The sequence below is a fragment of the Tuber melanosporum genome, assembly GCF_000151645.1.
Source record: "Tuber melanosporum whole genome shotgun sequence assembly, scaffold_33, strain Mel28".
Taxonomy (NCBI): Eukaryota; Fungi; Ascomycota; class Pezizomycetes; order Pezizales; family Tuberaceae; genus Tuber; species Tuber melanosporum.
This window is the reverse complement of record NW_003299008.1, coordinates 343,490-358,623: the sequence shown is the minus strand read 5'-3', so window position 1 is coordinate 358,623 and position 15,134 is coordinate 343,490.

Here is a 15,134-nt window from a genome sequence, read left to right as displayed (position 1 = left end):
AGAGTACTGCTGAGATTTGGCTGCTGCTGGATGATTGTTTACCAGACCAACATCGGCATTTTAAAACCTCAGCTGGACTACCTTGACTTCTAACCCATGGTGTAGACTTTCCCCTTGGGATTACTGTCCCTGATACTATTAGAGAGTTTCATAAACTGACCATATAATCACAACAGGAAATGTTAAAAGCAGCCCATACCCATTTGGTCCAAAAACACTTGAACAGGTAATGTTAAGGAGTGTTGGCTCAAGGTAGGAATTATGATATGGTTGTTGGACGGAAGTGTTTCTTGGCTGCTCACCGCACATTTCCCCTTCAACAACGACTTCACAACCCTAACCCTCTTGGCCTATCAACTACTCCGTCGCCTCCATATTTGACTACCGGTTAGTCCTACACATCAAACACCACATGCAACAACACCTGCGACGATACCTGCGACAACTCCATGTGAAGACTCTACCCCTATTATATGGAAATACCGAATGTCCTCGGTCAGAACATACCCTCGGTCGAATCATCTTATCATCGGCCAAAGCAGCAGAATGGACGGTAGCGAAATTGAACGTGATGGAGAGCACGGCATACGCTGGAAGTATGCGGAAGTGGATCAGCATGACACAGGGAAGGTTAAAAGGCAGCTTGTTTTCCCTTTGTTAGTTGTTCTTGTTCATCATCTAATCTGTCTCTCTTTCCTCCGTTACCTGTATTTGGGTCATAGTCTTTCCCGTTTTTTTATTCCCTATCGTTTTCTTCATGAGAATATTTCTCCGGTTAGGATATTGAAATTTATCTTTACATCTTTGCCCTGCCATTCAAGTTGAGTCAACATTGTCCAAATCGCTGCCGTAAACCTTGTTGTTGAAAAATGGTGTGTTCGAGGTGGCTTATAAAGGAGAAGGAATGTGAATTATTTATTTTAGAAAACAAGGGGCTAAACGGATCCAGGACGATTCCGAACGACGACTAAGCGAAACGGAGATGACTAAATGCGCTGTGGAAAACTCTGCACAATCAATAGCGCGGAAGTTTACCAGGGTCGCTCCGCAATTCGTTCTATTCGACGACTATCTCTCTCTGCTCCCCAACTCCACGACTAGCTAAACTAACTAACAGGAAAAGACAGGAGTATAAATAAACGACAAAGATCACCTATCCTATCTTTCCTGCAATCACCTCATACCAGTATCTCTAACACCCGCACTCACTTCTATTTCCTCTGTACGCCCTCATGTTATAAATCATACTAACAAAAGAAAGAACAAACGACAGACTCTGTGAGGACTCTGCAATTTACCTCCCATGCTCTCATTGACTTTGGCGCTCCCACCGCCTTCCATAAACCTGTGCTAAAAAAGGAAGTACGGGAGCGAAAACTCCCGATGGTCTGTAACTCCCCTGCCATTAATGTTCTTCTCAGCAGGAAATACTTCTCTGAAGCGCACAATGAGAACCTCCGCCCCCAAAAAGCAAATACACCAAAACAACAAACGAGTGGCGGGAGGGGAGCGAAGAGGTGGAACGGACAAGTGGATGGGAGGAATGAAGAAATGGCCGGCTCGGGGAACGTACAGCTAATATGCAGAGAGGCGATAGACTGGCGGGTAAAGATGCCGACGAACAAGAGAATAAAGTCATGACCTTGTCGAGCAGCATCCATTATTTCTAGCAATTTGTGGGATTTTGGATCTAGAAGAAAATTTATATCATGCCCATTTGGAGCCAAAAGATTGTTGGATGGAAACGACCTATATTATCTTAGAATAGGCTTGGTTTGTAGTCTAGCCCTACGGGGAACGTGTGAGCTGGACCGGCTGGTGCTTTGTTAGATTCCAGAAGTGACATGGCCTTGGCTTTACCTAATAGATAGCTGGCCAATTATGATAAAACGTCACTAGTATAGGTATAATGAGTTGGTAAACAAGTTTCTATATCCTTATGATGTATGTCCTTATGATGGGAGTTCAATGCTAGGTGGCATTAGTAGCGGAACAAGTTGTGTGAAATTGAGGGTCCGCAGGCTGCTGTAATGTGGGCCTCTTCGTACCCACCGGAAGTCACTATTTTCAACTTTTTTTTTTTTTTTATCTGCTTGTTTTCCTTGATTTTTGGGCTTTTTATTCTCTTCTCTGGTTCTTCATTTAGTGCGGATTTCACTAGTTCCTTTGGTGGATTGAATTTCCTGAGCTTTATAAGTGGTCGTGGGTTGGTTTCTTATCGTGATAGTACAGATCTTTATGCACAGACCATGTCTCGCTTCCTCCTGATGTCTCGCTTCTACCTTGGAAACGTTATATCTTAATCTTATTTTGGCAAGTTATGAATTTTATCCTTCATAAGGTTCACAATATATGTAATTCACATAATTATGCCCAAACTCTGAATTTCATAACAGCCACAGTCATATCTTAGCAGAGAAATCTACTTACCCATGTAACACTCCTTCAGTCTTGTGCAAATTTTGTATAGCATGCACCATAACAGGTTGAGAAACATCCATGCGGTTGGGCTAGGGCTGCTCAAGCCCTCCGGTGGGTCGGCCCGCATTCTCCACTGGGTTCGTTGGATTCGCTAAGTTGCGTCATGGAAACTACCTTATTGGTTAGGGTAACTATCGATATCTCCACCCAGGCTGCAGGAAACCAACTGGATGCTTTCCATGCCGCAATGTAGCGAACCCAAAGAACCCAACGAAGAGCCCGGGCCTACTCATTGGAAGTCTTGGGGCTGCTGAATCTCGATGCCGATGCCGATGATGTTCCATCAATAGGGATGCTGCTAGCCTTGTCGAGGCATGGTTTTCGTAGACTAGCAGCCTTCCGGAATCCGCTTCCATGGCACGTGTATGAGCCGTAGCGGGAGACAAATATATGTTGGGTGGCGAGCTGGTGGACGGACAGAAGGTGGACCAAAACCTATTGATCATTGGTAGGGGGAGATGCTCTTTATATATGATACAGGAAAGATGTGCATGCCATGGCGCAGAACTTAGTTGAACACTTGGGTCCATTCCATCTCATAAACTCACTGCTTTTTTTTATGACAGATACACATGTCCAACAACCGTCGTCTCCATAACTGCTATCGGGATTACGGCTATCCCATTATTCTTAACCAACTTTCCGCTTCAAAAGTGCATACAGGCTCATATCAAGCCTTTTGATCTTACCCATGGCAGAAACAAACCTAAGCTATCCCAATTCCCAACAAGTAAGGGGCGTTTGATAGGTTCCTCTCCCGCCCTCAATGGTGCATTCTCCCATGAATATTATCACCCGCATCGTGGGAGAAGCGTGAGAGATATTTCACCTTGCGCCAAATCAGTTCTACAGAATCTATTTATCTATTATACTAACCCCGGATCTCTAAGGCACCGAAGCCATCTTGACAACTTGTTAATTTTGATAAACGGGACCGTTTCCCGGGCCCACACTGTACATCCATCTTCGTTAGGATTGTGGAGCTTGTAGCTAGTTAGCAAGAGTTCGAGGATTGTGATATCAATCAAAAAGGCTACGAGCATAATGTGGTACCACTATTTGGTGGACAGCTTTTTTCGTGGGTATCAGGTGTGGGAGTAATCTTGGCATGGAGTATTCTGTGAACGTGAACTGATGAGATTGTTAACAAGCTGTTCTGGTCATGAGATACCACGGGGAAAGCTTAAGAGTGTGGAAGGATAAAGTCACAATGAGGTGACAGTAGTTTAGATACTTCTATTTTGTATCTTCGCTGCTTGTCCTTTCCATCCACGGAAACACAAGAGACTTCATATAGGCAAGAACCCCGCATCCTCCAAGCTCAGTACTCCTGCTAAAGATGACGAGAAGGAAAAAACACCGCCCATCTCTTCGGCAATCGCACCGGAATGTCCCCGGTAACTACGGTTTGCTAATATATTTCCCAACCACTAAATTATAGGTATCAACTCCCTTGCCTCGGGCACTTCCCGGCCGTGCTTGACTGAACCTATTAATTGTGTGCCACCATGGTTTATCTATCGCCCCGCCCCACGATCAATCTATGACCAAACGAGAGACACAACAGACAAAGGAATAAGAAATAGAAAGAGAAAGAAAAAACTGGACTTATTCATCCTCACATGGAGATACGAAAAAGTGGAATTATCGCCGGTGACTCCCACAGTTGCCTCGGTGAGGGGACTGGGTTTTGGTTTTGTTGAGCGGGTACTGCCCTGTGTATTTGCACACCAGCAACATCTTGGCAGGTGCACCTTTTTGTATATATTGTCGGCTATCTCCCCCCTCCCTAAAATAACTAAAACCTTCATCCCCCTACCGCACCTCATCCCCACAGCTTAATTTCTTTTCTTTTCTTTTCTTTTTTTGAACGTCTTAGATTCACCGTCGTGAGGAAGTTGGTAAAAATGGAAGGTCAAGAGGACGCCAACTCCGAGAGACTTGATAACGAGGGCAGAACACCACTAGGTTGGGCTGCTATGAATGGATACGCGGTTGTGGTACAAATGCTACTCGAACGGCACGATGTCGACCCTAACAAACCAGGTAACGACGGCCGAACACCCCTCGGTGGGGCTGCTTGGAATCGACATTCAGCTGTGGTGCAATTATTGCTCGAGCGGGGCGATAGCGACCCCAACAAACCAGATAACGGCGGTCAAACACCCCTCTCCCTTGCTGCTGAGCGTGGGTATGAGGAGGTGGTGCAAATGGTACTCAAACGGGAGGACATAAACCCTAACAAACCTGACAACTGCGGCGGAACACCACTCTGGTATGCTTCGTGGCTTGGGCATGCAGCAGTAGTGAAAATACTGCTGGAACGGGACGGTATCGATCCCAACAGACAAAATATCGATGGCGGAACACCACTCATTGTCGCGACTGCTGGGAACTGTGTGAAAGTTGTACAAATGTTACTCAAAAGAAACGATATCAACGCCGACCAACCACTAAACGATGGCGAAGCACCACTCTCGATTGCTGCTGTGTGTGGGTATAGGGGATTGGTGGAAATCCTACTCGAACGAGACGACGTTGATCCCAACAGAGCAGACAACGACGGCCGAACACCACTATCGTACGCTGCAGGGTGTGGGCGTGTAGGAGTGGTGCGGACACTGCTCAAACGAGGTGACGTAAATCTGGAAAAGCCAGATAACCATGGTCGAACACCGTTCTCGTATGGGGCTGGAAGTTGGGACGAAGGTATAATAAAAGCACTACTGGAACGGGGCATCAACCCTGACAAACCGGACGAGCGTGGCCGGACACCCTTGTCGTATGCTACTGAGTCTGGATGCAAGGCAGCGGTGCGAATGTTATTCCAACGAAGCGACGTGGACCCTGACAAGCCTGATAAAAGCGGTAGAACACCGCTCTCGTATGCTGCTCAGTTTGGGAATACAGGAGTTGTGGATATGATGTATGATTGCGTGGGCGTCCACCCCAACAAACGAGATAACAATGGTCGAACACCACTCATGTATGCTGCCGGGTATGGACACAACGCAGTGATGCAAACGCTACTCCGATGGAACGCCGACTGCACAAATCCTACAAGGACGGCCTAACACCACTCAGTTGTGCGGCCTCGACAGGCCAAGAGCTAGTGGTGAATAGACCACAGAGGAGGGGTGATGTTAAACGCGACAGACCAGACAATGACAGTTAGACACCAGTTTCGTCGGTTGCTTAGGGTCGCCCTATTGGAGTGATAGAAGTATTGCAGCCCGTACTGTAAGGCTCAAAATCTGGTTGGTGGATTTGGAAGTCCTGATGGTTGGTTTTTAGTTTAATTTCGAGGGGGATGAAGTTCAATTGGTGTTTTGATGGGCTGGGAGCAATAGTGACAGGGTATGTTTGAAGGAGGAAGGGAAATGTTTTCTTAGTGTATAGAGGGAGATCCTCTCCACCTGTCTTCAGAACCTAGTCAATAGCAACCGAAACAAATGAACATAGAACACCAGGAAACATGAATCGAACCGAATAAGTCTTAGTGTGCGAGTGAAGTGCACCCAGTGATAGGAGTTTCCTTGAGAGTGCAAGGACCAATTGATACGAATATCTCAAATTGATTTTCTTTCTTTTTTTCGGGTTCTTTTTCTTTTGAACCCACCGATTTCTGCTCTCACATTTCTTTTCCCACATTCCTTTCCGTAGCGCCCTGCTCTGTGCCTGGGCTTGGAGCAATCATTGAGCAGCTGCCCTGAATGTTGGTTCTGGCCCGTCAGAAGTGGTTGATTGAGCAAGCAGCCTTTTGCACTAATTGCCTACGCCACAGCCCACATGCAGCACAATTTTATCACAAATTACCAAGAATTGCCTAACCGAACTCAGTATTGTCTACTTCTGACATGCGAACAAGTTTGGAGGAATTCCCCATCCTGCATTAATCCGGGTTAGGCTGCTACAGTTTCTTCCTCCGTTATGACATCAGGTGCACCACCTACGGCGCTCAAGCTGCACTCTCTGTCCCCATGCTTTACGTATCATGATAATCATCCAACCGGATGGGGGAACCTTGCCTCTCCGGGAAAGCTGCAGGTTTGACTCATATGGTATGTTAGATGATTTTAAACAATTAATACTTTGCTGTCGATTTCAGCAGTTAGAAATTTAAAGTGCCTGGCAGTGTTCCCAACCGTCCCGGGAAGGGTGAGTAGGGACGGCCGGGTAGGGCGTCCGTCTTTGATGGAGATCACAGTCCTGTAGATAACGGCTGGGCCCTGTAGTCTTTTTTTGGAAAATAGTAACTTCCAGTAGGACTTGGCCATCTTTGGAATTGAGGGGTGTCACCTACAGGGCCCGGCCGTCCTGAGTAAGGACGGGCGTCACTTGTAGAGCGCGGCTGCCACTAACAGAGCCCTGCCACTCCCATCAGAACTTTGACATCATTAGTATTGCTGTCCTCATCATCTATTGGCAAGGTCGTAGCTCATGAAGTCCTGGCGGAAGGCGGGTCTCATTTCCGAAGAGCCACTGGTTGAAGTGGAGACCATGCTTCGAGATTTGGAGGAGAGGACACAAAGGTTAGGTCAAGAAAGTGTGATGGGTTTAAGGAGCTCAGAACCAGGATCAATTATCACTGGGAGTGTTAGTTGATTTATAGCGAAATTTAATACATGATAGTAGAAATCAAAATGTTTCGCTTCTCGATAATAGAGACAGCATGATCATGCTATTCAAAAATAAAACATAAATTAAGACACCTATAGGGCCCGGTCGTCTGTCCCGGTCATAGATCTGGAAGGACTGCAACTTGGCGTCCGTTCCGGATTAACGCCTCACACATGGCGTCCGTCCTGTCCCAGGCGAAAGACGGACGGACTGGACGCTTGGGAACACTGACATTGCCTGGCCATGGTATTTTTCGCTATAAATTATTGATACCATGTGCGGTGTCTTTCGTTAACCGTTCAACTCTTGCCCAGTTGAAGCGCATGGCCACATTGCTTTAACACGGTGGCAAATGTTTCGCTTATATTGGAGAAAACCTCTACAATAGAGACAACATGAGAGGGGTTTACGCGAATTAATTATGGACTTACAATATTTACAACAAATACAGTACGCACAAATTTAGTCATGAAAATTCCTAGGGTGGCGGACTTATGAGCTCGGGGCTTCTGTATGGAAGTTCATGGAATGTATTAATTTTTTGGTTACATGGGGTAGCCTAGGCACTCTGGATGTAGATCCCACTGACTGGTGTTTGATTATCTTACCCATTGAATTTGCCCTATTGTGTGCGGTTGTGCTAATCTGCCGAGTCGCCGCTCCAGGTGATACCGAGTGACAGATCATGATATTCACAGTGAGCTTAGTGTTCGCTCTTAGTGAACGGAATAACGCTGATAACCCCGTATCACAGGTCTTGGGGTAATTGGAGTAATAGTGTTTGGAAAAAGCATCCTATAATCTGAAGTTTGGTGATTAGAAATCGAATTTAACAAAGCTTCTGAAATCATCTATCACATTTTGACGTATGGCATCAATTTCACTACAGAATAATCGACAACAAGCAACCAGACTCGGATATGATTGACTGAACCCAAGCAGGGTCAACCAGCCTGCTTGAGTATTCAAGTATGGAGTTCTTTGGATCGGATAGTGCCCTGGAATAACAAGCAGAATCCACTCAAGCATGCCCCTGTCCATCACTTCATGTGATTGTTGGGGTCATTGCTGATGTCTTTGATTCCAGACCAACTTCATACTCGATTAACTCGATAAGATGTATAGATTCTGGGCGAGCAGTCAGGGATTGTGGCGGACAGCCACAACCACGGCCCAAGTAGAACAAGGCCGCGTGGCTAAGAAGTACTTACGTTAGCGTTGCAAGCATCGGTGTTGGATAAACAAAAATTGTGTGAGAAATCCAGGATTGGCATGGCTGCCCTAATGTGCATCTCTTACCCGGAGCGGCGCTTCAAAGTTAATGAATTGAGCCATACCCCGTTGGTCGAAATAGTGTTGCTGAATCTCGACGATGGAAGTGATCACTCAACGGGGACATTGCCGGCCTCATGATGGTAAAAAAAACTTAAGCTCGCTGAATTCCCATAGATTGAGGGTCGTCTGATCACCCTCTCACCGATTTCGGGTGGGCACTTTCACGAATATCATTAGCTAGATTAGGCGGTCCACGCACAACAAACAACAAAAAACATTCCGATCGCGCGAAAGCACTTGAGCTGAATCTATTTATCAAATATAATTGTGTATCCGCAAATACCTTCTTGAAGGCAGGGAAACAGTTCCGGCTGTCAATTTCGACAAACACTTCCGGTTCAATAGTCCACACTTCACATCCTTCGACAAAGGGGCTTTGGAGAATGTTGCTATTGTGGCAGAGATTGAGGATGTTGAGACCTCAAGGGTAATACAACTCTGGAGGCAGATTCCTTAAGCGGGCGCAAGGCGAAATTGTAACCTAATTGTGCTATATCAGGCTGGGTACACTGATGGGATTCTGGTAAGGCTTGTGGAGTGAGGGTACTGGTTTACGCATGTGGGCCAGTGGGTATTGCCCTCAGTATTTGGGCATGCAGCGAGTCTTGGCATGTGTGCCTTTTTGTATATATAGTTGGCCGTCTCCCCTCCTAACAGAACACTGCTTTCTCCTATTTCACTCACCCCCACACACATAAGTGGACTTCTGCTTGTTCATTACCGATTCACTATCGGAAGGGCCCCGGCGAAAATGGAGGCCGATTGGGAAGACATCAACCCCGACAACCCGAGTAACAATGGCCGAACCCCCCTAGGTTGGGCTGTTTTGAATGGGCATAAGGAAGAAGTGAAAATGCTACTCAAACGGGGAGACGTTCATCCCAACAAAGGAGATAATGATGGCCGAACACCTCTCGTGCTTGCTGCGGAGTACGGGCATGATAGAATTGTGCAAATGCTACTCCAGCGGGATGACCTTAACCCCAACCAACAAGATATTTACGGCGCAACACCACTCAGTTGTGCAGCAATGAATGGGCATCAGGGTGTGGTTAGAATACTATTGGGACGGGACGACATCAATCCTGAACCCGATAACGATGGTGGTACACCGCTCACGCTTGCGGCTGAGCACGGGCTCGAGGAAGTGGTGCAAATGCTACTCGAACGGAACGACCTTAACCCTGACAAAGCGGATAACAATGGCCGAACACCACTCAGCATGGCTGCCCAGTATGGGCAAGAGGGAGTCCTAAAAATACTGCTCGGACGGAACGACGTCGACCCCAACAGACCAGATAACGGCGGTCGAACACCAATCAGTTGGGCTGCTGAGAACGGGCACAAGAGTGTGGTAAAAATACTCCTGGAACGCAGCGACATTAGTGCGGAGAGCCCTGATAGGTATGGTCGAACACCACTCTCGTATGCAGCAGAGGGTGGGTGTGAGGCAGTGGTGAGGGAACTAATTGAATGGGGTGACGCCGATCCTGACAAACCCGATATGCGCGGTCGAACACCACTCTCGTACTCTGCTGAGAATGGGTATGAGGCAGTGGTATGGGCATTGATCGAATGGGGCGACGCCGACGCCGACAAACCTGATGAGGACGGTCGAACACCATTGTCGTATGCTGCAGAGCGTGGGTATGGGGCAGTGGTAAGGGAACTAGTCGTATGGGGCGACGCCGACCCGAAAAAACCGGACCACTACGGTCTAACACCAGTCTCATGGGCCAAGTTGAAGTGCCACGATGCGGTGCTAGATCTACTGGAGAACTAAGCATCTAGCACCCCAGCAAGGCCTCAAGGGATTGAGGCATCGCCCTTTCTGACCGCTTCGCTACACAATTAACCAAAGTACCATTTTCTATCGACTGCAACAACTGCATAATTATGTTAATCGCCACCATTTTTTCCCTCTTCTCGTCTCCTAGCCTTCTGTTACAGTCTGAAGCACCTTAGACAGACACTCAGCCAAAGTCGTTCTTATTCTTTCGACCAAACCAAATTTAATGCGACGGGGCTAACCATATCTATCGCCTACCTATCCGTCCATCTACGCGTTTTCCAATATAAATGGTCTGGTATTTCTTCGTTTCTGCTCATGTTCGGGAGTTTAGACATGGGAACCGATTATTTCTTTACCAATGAGACAAGCCGATGTGGTTTGGAATTTGTGTCATAACTTATTTCCATTAATTCTTTTTTCTGGTTGTATATCCTTTTCTGTCGATTGTTCATTTCTCTTTTTCTACAATTTCCGTTTTTCCTTCCCCAAGGGGTGTGGGTGTAATGGTATCTCGCATACAACTTCGGCCAAACAAAATTATTACCTACCAGTATTTTTCATACTCTTGAAAGTTGATGCAAAAACCAAACCACAGCCACTGTATGATAGAGATTGGTTCCCATTATGGATAAGGTCCGATGATGGTTATGCCGGGATACCGCTGTCTCCCTGGTGTGGCGGTGAGGTTGGGAGGCTGATGGTGCAGACGGCCCTTTCCACTGTTACCCTAACTCTCACCCCAAAAGCACCGCAATCCTACACCAACCTGGAATGGGTGGTGGCACTGCCTCCTGCATTCTCCCCTCTGCACTTGGGAGTGAGTTGGAAAGAATATTTCTCCTTTTGATTACCACCATTTTGTTGCCTAGCCCGCGCGCTGAACATGGTGCGTGTCATTCAAAACGTACACGTGGAACATAATCTTGAGAAATACTATGGCCTCCACAACCGCCAAACGGAAACCTGGGGGAACAAAACAAAATCTCCCAACAATTCACGTGGGGATTCACCATTTTGCCCAAGTTTGACTCTAAATTTGGTTGGTAGGGTAGAGTAGTATTCGTTACTGGGCGAGGTGTGGCGGGATTTCTCCTGCCGGCCCCGCTGTGACCCCGGCCCGAGGGAAATATTTTCCCATAATCCCCGCCCTTGTGCGGGGCCTAACACCGCTCATTCCCCAGACAGGCCCCCATTTCTCGCCACCAAAATTTGTCCGGGCCTGTCTAGGGCATGGGGGGGGGGCGGGGACCTGGGCGGGGAAAGGGGCGGAGAACGCCGAAAAAAGGGCCCTGTCCCTGGCCATTCCCCGGGGCCCGGTGACTTTGGGGCCCTGGAGGCCTCGTAACAGACACTAGAGTAGAGGTATAGAATTTTGGGGGTTATGTTACAGGTGCATGATTTGAATGACATGTAACATACGATGCTCGGGTCAGGCATCTCTAGTTTGTATGCAGTGTGTATGCTCACAACACCTCCAGTTATGTAGGGAAAACATTGCCCAGTTGATGACACCCGTGTTGGAGGTACTGCGGATGGGTTTGGTGAGGTGGTGGGTTGTGGGCTATTGATCTGGAGGTTTATAATCTTACTTTAGGGTGGTGGATGGATGTTGAGAACTTTAGTAGCCTTTGCACATAGAGTAGCATTGGTCGATCTCCCATGCGATTGGCATTCTTGTATTGCAGTGTTACCAATATTCCTATGTACAAATCATACATTGAGCACACTTACTAAAGTTATTGCATAACTTATAAGTTTATGAAAACAACACTTTTACACTGTCAAGTCCAAATCTCTGATTGATGGTTAAGTTACTTGTAGAGTAGTATATACAAGCCATGTAATGGGTTGACCCGGGTCGAAAATGAGCCCACACAACCCAACCCAAACCCAACAAATGTTCAACCCACCCAACCCAACCCAACGAATAATAACCCGGGTTTGCCCAACGAACCCGTTGGGTTTTGAAGAAATGGGAAGCTACTCTAGTTAAGAAAAAGATGATTATGTTAGGTATTACGAGAGTTATATGCTTGCAATAGATCAGAACCAAATAGGGTTGAGGAGGCGAATAGAAGTAATAGATCATACAGAATGAGGGAGGGAAGAATGGCATAAGTAATAAGAGTGTAACTAGGAACCAGAATGCCAACTGCGGAGACACTGAGTGGCTTGACTTGTTTCCAGATGGAGAGAATGGCGTGAGTCGGATATCATCAGCTTCGCACCTGAAAATACTCGCTCTGGCTCCGAGGACATGGCCGGGATTGATAACAAATTGACCGCCCAGGATGCAAGAATTGGATACTCATTCTGCTGGGGATATTTTTGAGAACACCGTACGCATTGCCAATAACTAGGACGTGTAAATTTCTATTCATTATCACCAGTATATATTGGGGAAGACTTACAGGATATTAGCAATTGTGACTAACTTTCCGTTAGGAGCCTCCGGAGGTCCCCAGACCCATGATGCTGGAAGGGCAAGTTTTCGCTTCTTTCTTGTACGTGTAATAGTGACATCCTGTGGCAAAGAGGAATCCGAGTTGACTGGTGCTTCGTGAACCTCGGACCATTCAGTTGTGGTGCTCTCTTTGCGCTGCAATTGAGGGGTCTCAATATCGGATATGGGACTCAGTGTCCTCACAAAAGGCGGGGGACTAGACAGAACACTTCCGATATCAGAAACAAAACTCATGATTATTGTATTTCAGTAGGATGCCGAAGGGAAAGAACTTCAAGACAGGCAGTAAACAGAAAATAGGAGCGATACCAGATAGGTAGTCGCGTAGGAGGGCGGGCATAAAATAATATTAACTTAACGAAGAAAGTTCAAGCTCGTATTGAGTGTCTTTAATCCTTCAGAGCGAGTGATCTTCTGAGACCCCTAATCACTCATAGGTCACCTGCACTTTCACCTTACTACTAACAGTAAATACTGTCTTAGTATTCCGTAGTTAGACTACAGTTTCCATGGTAATCGCGACAAAACAAAGTGAACAATATTAGTTGGGTTCCTTGGGTAACTGGGGTTAGTCCACCTTCAACCCGACCCAACCCAACGAAGCTCAATCCCGAACGCGACCCAAGGAACCCGACCCAACCCAATGAGTGACCCGGGTTAATCCACCCAAGGCCCGACCTATTGCATGGCTTGAGTATATAGAATAATGAAAGGCCAAGTGTGATACGTTTATGATGAAATTACCTATAACGATTAAATTTGAAAGTAAAACAGGAATATCGAAAATGGTAGATAACAGAAGTCTTCAGGTAAAGTCATACAGCAGGTAACGCCAAATGCGGGGGGATCAGGGAAAATACAACACGCGGATGTGGGACAACATGTTGTTTGGTCAAGCACAATTGATATTAGAAATTGAATAACTCCATTAACATAAACCCTCAAAAAATGCAAATTTTTTTAGAAAGACAGGTTAGCTAGGCTGAATCTAGCTATGGCAGTAAGAAATATATCTTGTTAGAGTAGAAGCAAGATTAGATCATAATATATGAAGATAATAGAAATTAAGGGGAAAATTGTTAAGGAGAAAGAATAGACAAAGCATGAGCATGGAGCTTTTGTGAGTGCAGCATCGTAGGAAGAGGATCATCAGGGAGGAAATAAGAAGTTCTTTACTTGGTAGTGTCTCAATGTAAGGGTGGAGAAGCTTACGTCACTCCTGTCTGAGGATGAAATCTACAAAATATTGCTCAGCTGTAACTGGTATGGGTACTCGGTTAATGGTTTTATTTTATATTTTTTAAGTATTGCTTTGATGCTTGGTTTGTTTTAAGTATCGTTTGATACTTGTTTTATTTTATATTTTACTTTAAGTATTTTTTTGATAATAAGTAGCTTTATCAAAGGGAATTGCCTCATACTTTTAATTAGTTTCGTTTATGCTAGGTATGAATAGATTTGTGTATTTAAGACCTCATGATTCCACAATAGCAAAGCAAGACTTTGACAGAGAGTATTTCAATATACTTGATTGAATGGTTACTCCTTAGTCTTTCCTGTACACCTTTGAAGCCTGCATTAGTTCTTAGATCTCACCTCCTCTGTGGTAGAGCAGGCTACCTGCCAACTATTATACGTATCATCGATACGGTGATTAGTACCTTCTGAACTGATTATATCGGCGTATAAGAATAATTGGATAATACTTTATCAAGAGATGAAAGTTGCATCTATATTCACAACATGACCCTTCTTGGTACTATTTGTTGAGTTGGTTATTTGTTTTTTTCTCAGTGAAAATGTTTGGTATTCTCTTGATTGAGAATCGTGGCTTAGTGCCTACTTTTAGCTGAAGGTCATGCAACCTCATTGGGTCTGCTCTGGTGATAATTCCAGATTTGGTTACCTCACATCTATATGTTTTATTGTATATGAGATTGATTTCATAAAGGCTTGTATAACGGGAGGTACCAGTAGGAAGATGGATCTAAACATTACAATTTTACTACAGTGTTCTTTCTGAAAGTAAAAATAAAGACAAATCAACAGCAGAGTTAATAAGAAATAAAATAGTAAAACTTAGTCATTATTGTAATGTGTTCGCAAGGTGCTAATCACGTTATCGGTAAGGAATACGATAGTTGGCAGGTGGCCTGCTCTTCCAGAGAGGAGGCGAGAGCTGAGAACTAAAGGAGGCTTCAAGGGTGTACTGAGAAACAAAGAAGTAACCATTCAACCAAGTATATTGAAATCCTGTCTGTCGAAGTCTGCCCTTTACTATACACATAGAATCAGGCGGTCTTTAAATACACAAATCTGTTCGTATCTGAACATGAACGAAACTAATCAAAGGTATCAATCGATACACTTTGGTAAAACTCCTTAAGTATCAAAGCGACACTTAAAACAAAACATAAAACAAAACCAAGTATCAAACGATAC